We start from the raw sequence: 6,825 nt of genomic DNA on the forward strand, positions 1-6,825 counted from the left end.
TCTTAGGTTTTGTCTACACTGGATTTGTTAGACCTCGGCCACGCTAATGTAGCTGAACCAGTGCAAATGCCTGGTGTAAGTGAGCTGCCCTGGTGTTAACGTTGGCTTGCACCACTGTTAAAAGCTCTACGCTAGGCAAGGGTTTAGACATGGCTCAAGCAACAAGATATCTACACTGAGGAGTGAGGACAGGGCCGTTGTGTACTACCGGAAAGCTTGACTGAGGAACAACTATCTTTGTGTCCTGTGTTTGTACAACGCCTGGTACAGGGGGCAGTGATCCATGACTGGGGTGTGGTGCTGTATCCCATGATGCTTTAATGGAAAGATGACTATTCATCCTATTTGTACACATACTTTTTTGTACTTGAAGTTAAGAATATTGGCTGTATACTTGCTTGGTTTCTAAGTAAACTTTGTAAGGCATTTGGTCAGCTTCTTTAGAAAGGAATTTGCAAAGTTAAGTGCCCAATCAAGAAGCACTTGAGCAATGGATATTGGAATGCTCCAATCCACATAAGTCTACCTGAGGACATTCAAGGTAGCATGTGAACCATGGTGGCAACCTGTAGTTTGGAGTCATGCATGGACCTGTGACTTGCCCAGGTTACTCCAGAACTCCATCTTGGAGCTGGACTTTGCATAGGAGTGAGAAGGGGGTCTCCACCCACAAGAGAAAGTCTATTTAAATGCCAGGAGAGCCCTCCATTTGATCTTCAGCTGAGTAGAGAGCCTCTCCACCCCCAAAGATACCTGAAAGAAACTGGAACAAAGGACAATAACTCCAGGGGTTGTGAGTGATTGCTGGACCCAGATTAGCAGGAGACTAGTCTGTAACAGGAAGCTTACTGGAACTGGTTAGGTGTTATTTGTATGAAGGTTTTTAGATGTAGGCTTGGGTGTTCTATTTTATTTTACTTGGTAATGCACTTTGTTCTGTCTGTTACTACTTGAAACCCGTTAAATCTGTTTTACCCTGTATAAAGCTTATGCAGGGTAAACTCAAATTGTTTGCCCTCTATAACACTAATAGAGAGAAATGCATAGCTGTTTCCGCCTCTCCCCCCCCCCACCTCTGCCCGAAAGGGCTGGGGGCCCGGGGTGGGGGGCCGAGGGTCGGTCTGAACGCGGCGCCGGCCCCCCCGAGTTCATTAATAAGTAAAAAGTGATTTTATTAAATACAGAAAGTAGGATTTAATACTTGGGGGAAGAGGGGGAACAGCTGTGCATCTCTCTATCAGTGTTATAGAGGGTGAACAATTTACAGATTTATTTGGGTTTAGACCCCATCGGGAGTTGGGCATCTGAGTGTTAAAGACAAGAACACTTCTGTTAGCTGCTTTCAGTTAAGTCGGCAGCTTTGGGGCAAGTAATTCAGACCCTGGGTCTGTGTTGGAGCAGACGGGCTTGTCTGGCTCAGCAAGACAGGGTGCTGGGGTCTCGAGCTGGCAGGGAAAGCAGGGGCAGGAGTGGTCTTGGCATATCACATGGCAGTTCCCAAGGGGGTTTCTGTGATCCAACCCGTCACGAGGGGCTCCTGGGGACTATGATAATAATACATTGGGGCTATTGGGTACCACAGGAGGGCTGGACTGAGGAGCAAGTTTTAGGCTATCAGGACTTGGCTGAAGATTTGTCTGGTGCTTATGAAAGAGAGCACACTAGTAGATTTCAGGAACTGCCCTTTTTTTTCCTGCCACCCATGCACCCTCTTTGGTTTTCAGCACCCGTTATTGAGTTACAGGAACAAAAGGCACAGCTCTGACACTGGGGCCAAATGTGAAGTTCTAGCATGGATGCACTAGAGTCCTAGAACCTACAGGGTTAGAAGGGACCATAAGGGTCATCTAGTCTAAACCCTGCCAAGAGGCAGGATTTGTCGTATCTACACCATCCAAGACAGCTGGCTCCAGCCTCCTTTTGTAAACCTCCAGTGAAGGAGCTCCCACAACCTCCCTAGGCCTCTGTTCCAATGGCCTATCTGCTTACAGCTAAAATGTTTTCCTAAGATGCTAGAGCATCTTAACCAAAGAGTTGTAATCAAACAACAGCAACTGTTCAGGCTGAAGCTTTCCATGCTGAGTGTTTACCTTTGGATGAATTCCTCTGGAAAGTTTCAGCTAAAGCAGCTCAGCGATTTCCAAGAGTGTTTCGAGAAGAGGGGTGAGGAGGATTCTTTTTCTTGCCCATTGCAAAGATATAAATTATGGAAAATGTCAGGCATCATTAACTGTAGACATCCCTATTTGCACTACTTATCATAAAGGGCAGCAAACTGTTGTACCCTGTCAAGTTCCAGCTTGTCATTCAGAGAAGTTTGTTCTGGAAAAGGGAGGTGCCTAAAACAAGTTTCATAACCAGAACAGCCATCACCCATTGAACACAACAATGGCTGAAGACCCATTTGTATCTTAGGGTCTGCTTTTCCAGTCAGAAGCACACAGACACTCCCTACCCCCTCAATGGTTTGGGGAATCGTGGCCACATTTTGCGCAGCATGTGAACATTTTATGCAAATTGCTTGACATGGTAATTTGCATGTGTGCATATTTTCATAGTCTCAAAGATTATGGACAAACACCTCCAAATTCAGTAGGTGGAGCAGCAAGAGAGAGCACTGACTGCCGGGATGGCAGATGCCACAGTGGCTTCTACTAAACAAAAGGTGCAACTGCAGCTGAAGTGGGCATGCTGTCAGAGCGGTCAAGTGTCATGCCAGCCCTAAACTGGGGATATGCCTGTGCAGACCAGACTGCAGGATAGGAATCAGAGTGTGGATTTCTGTCTTTTACACAATCATCCAGCATCCATTTTTGAGCTTGCAACAATTGGGAACATTGAGACTGATCAGAGGTATCTGTGTGTCTCCCCCCCCACAAATGTTTCCTCTATAACTGGGTTTGCTAATTTTGATTTAATTGGGGGTTTAAATGGGGGGGGGGGTTGTGACTTGACTTTCAGTGCTCAAAATCTGTTAATAGTTAGCTCCCACAATAATGGAAAGGGAACAAATATAGAAATGACGCAAGTCATTTTCTTGGCAATGGGTTGGCATTCATCCAAATACCATGTACCTCCTTGCAACAATGAAAGTAATACTAGGGATTGCACAAGTGTGGCTGCCCTGATAGCTGTAACTGGAGCAAGTCTGTATGGCAGAGAGATCTTAGTACTGTTGCACGCATAGCTTTGTCCCTGTCGTGTATGAAGGAGCATGCCATTGACTCTATGCCCCCAGAGCCATTTGCAAACAAACAGACGAATGCACAGCTGATTCTTCAGTCCCTTATCCAGAATCTTAAGGGCTTGTCTACAGAGTCACTTAGTGCATGGCCAGGTAGGGTGGGAATGTGTGGAACTTGTAGTGCATGGAAGCAGGTCAATGTGACCACATAGGGCTGGTCTACACTGCGGGGGAGGAAATTGATCTAAGATATGCAACTTCAGCTACGCTATTTGAGTAGCTGGAGTCGAAGTATCTTAGTTCGACTTACCTGGCTGTCCTCACGGCAGCAAGTCGACTGCCGCTGCTCCCCCGTTGACTCTGCATACTCCTCCTGCCAAGCGGGAGTCGATTCAGGGATTGATTTGTCGCATCTAGACGAGACGCGTTAAAATCGATCCCCGATAGATCGATTACTACCCGCCGATCCGGCAGGTAGTACAGATGTGGCCTTAGTGTGTGGCAAGCCAGGATGGGACTATACAGTGCACTAACCTGCCATGCAGGCAGGCACTTAGAAAAAGACAGAATGGGTGCAGAACAGTGGACAAGATTCTCTCAAGACCCTCCTGCACCCCCAAGGTAGAGCCAGCTGTCCCTGCCAGTAGAGGACGCAATGGTTCCTACAGATCCAGTAGGCAAGGAAGCGAAAGGGTATGAAGAGAGGAGGTGAACCCTTGCTTGCATTACGAGCAGTGCAGGCTTCCGTGGTCACTCGCTTTGCAACCACCATTGGCAAATATGAACCCCCCAAAGGAAGATGCCAAGTCAGAAAGTCACCTAAAAGGCTTTGTGCCTGCAGTCAGTTTCTTTTACTGAACCTGGTGAATCTACTTCTCTGAGGGCATATTATGCTGGTGGTAACTAATGGCAGATAATTCTGCTTTACATGGGGCGTGAGTGTTTCACTCTCTGGTTTTTGTATTACAATGACATCTCAGTTGGGTTCTCTAGCTTGAGGTCCCATTGTATTAGGCACTGTGCAGTCTCTGCTCCAAAGACCTTGCAATCTAAATAGACAGAGTATTCATAGAACATCAGCGTTGGAAGGGACCTCAGGAGGTCATCTAGTCCAACCCACTGCTCAAAGCGAGACCAATCCCCAGACACATATTTGCCTCAGATCCCTAAATAGCTCCCTCAAGGATTGAACTCACAAGCCTGGGTTTAGCAGGCCAATGCTCAAACAACTGAGCTATCCTGCTCCAAAATTGATACCTCCATTTTACAGAAAGGGACAAGAATAATCTTGCAGTTAAATTGCTGTAGCATCCAAGTTAAGCACCTAACTCCCATAGACAACCTCATGGAGGCAGGCTTTTAACCTGCTTAGATGTTTTTGTAAATCCCACTAGATGCCTAAATACCTTTGTGAATCTGGCCTATGTAACAGGATGGCAAGTCTGTAGGAGATCCAGGGAATTGTACCTGTATCTTTTGAATCTCAGTACAGTTATTAACCAAGACTATTCTTCCTTTCAACTGACCACTTATTCATAAGCTTTTTTAAGGCCATAAATCAGCATTATGATCATTTAGTCTGACTTCTTGCATAACGCAAGACAAAATCTCATCCAATAATTTCTGTATCTGCCCAGGACTTCTGTTGGTGCTACATCATGTCTTTTAGAAAGAGAGCCAGGGCAAGCCATGGGCAATCCACCATGTGTGTACTGAAGGCGCACTACTCAGTCCTGCATATCTGATGACATGCAGCAACAAAGCTAGAATGGGATGGAAAGCTTCTTTCATGTATGAGGTTTTATGAGGATAAGTGGGGGTCTTGGAGACTGCACAATGGACTAGGCCAAATGCAGAAGGGATGTCTGAAGTAGCACAAGTTAGTCTCCCCCTCCACGCCACAATATGACAGAATTTAATCACTCCAAATCATTAGGAGAACCTAAAGAGAAGTAAACAAGCCGTACTGTGTCCAATTCACAACCTTATCTTCCCCTAATCTCATTGCATAACTAACTTTGGTGTTCTTCTAAGTATTTCACAGAATCCCCAGGAAAAAAGAGTTAGAAGGGTTTAGACCTTTTGAGGTAGTTTGTTATAAAGACTTTCTGTTCAAGATGGAGATTTCAACCTCCTAGGTCAAGAGATATTAGCAGGCAAGCCCTTGTTATACAGATCTGAAAAAATTCAGAGCCAGCCTTTAAACACCCCTAGAATTTCACTGTTCAGATCTGAAAATAAAGGGAGGGGCCAGTTTGGATTCTGAATCCCAGCCCCAGATACAAAGTTAATGGTAGTCCTGATGCATTTTTAGTCCCTTTGTCCATTGGGCCTTGAAGGTCTTACCTAAATTAAGCTAATACTTATCTGAGTCCGCTGTTGGTATTGACAGTAAGGCAGCTAGTGCAGATAGGAGACTAACCTTTTAAGCACTATTGCTTAGATCAGCTCTGAACAGGGTTAGAAAACATGGTGCTTAAGATGCTACTGGTCACCAGTGGACTATCTAGACTTTTGCTTCCAATGTTGCTTCCACCATTGAAGCTCCAGAGCGGAAGGAACCAGTTATTGCAATGGGAGACTGCAAAAAAAGATACAGTAGACACTCACCCCTGAAGAGGCACAACTCCACATGCCCTTATAAATCTAACACTGCAACCGTCTTGACTCACCACCACTTCCAACATGGGCTGTTGCCAGTTGGCCTTTCATTGCGCCTGAGGGTTCTTTTCACTATCATGGTTATTATAATATTTACATTCCTGGAATTTTAGCTGATTAGTCTAATGCCTGGGGGCACCAACTCCACCAAGATCTCTCTTTGAATTTCCCTATTACTCAACTGAATTAGCAGTTCAGACATTCTGGTTACCTGCCCCAGCCAGGAACAAAAGTTCAGTGAAGCTTTCAACTTTCCACTGTTTGCTGTGTTGTTGTAGCCATGTTGGTCTCACACACCAGGATATGAGAGAGACAAGGAAGGTGAGGCAATACCTTTTATTGAACCAAATGACTGATATTGTCTGTCCCACCCTTTCTGTCATCTTTGACCAGTTTGCAGTATGATTTTATCTGTGTTGGTCCCAGGATATGAGAGGGAAGGTGGGACAGACAATATAAATCATTGGTTCAATAAAAGGTATTGCCCCATCTTCCTTGTCTCTCATATCCTGGAACCAACATGGCTACATCCGTACCACAAACAGGTCCAAGTTGACAGAGACAGATTGGGTTCATTCCCTAACAGGCTGAAGTCAAGTCAGTAGACATCTTTACATTGACTTCAGTGAAATTTGGATATGCCCTTAATTCTCAAGCCTTCACCAGTATTAACTGATATTTATTTCACAGATGTGGAAAATGAGGAGAGAGAAGTTTCCTTTCATTTGCCAGAGGTCACAAATGAGTTAAGATCTGAAGGAGGATCAGAGCTCAGGAGTTTCTGGATCCTAGCTTGATGCCTAGACCACAAACTTCCTCTCCTACATATGGAGTCACTCTAAGAGTGAAAGTGAAGGGGAAATATCAAAATCCTACCATTGTGTAAGTGACTGGTGTGGAAAGCAGTGGAGCAATGATTTAAGTGGTGAGCTAATGCAGTGCTTTTCAGCCTTTTTTCATTTGCAGACCCCTAAAATAAT

Source organism: Chelonoidis abingdonii, chromosome 20 (assembly GCF_003597395.2).
Source record: "Chelonoidis abingdonii isolate Lonesome George chromosome 20, CheloAbing_2.0, whole genome shotgun sequence".
Classification (NCBI taxonomy): domain Eukaryota; kingdom Metazoa; phylum Chordata; order Testudines; family Testudinidae; genus Chelonoidis; species Chelonoidis abingdonii.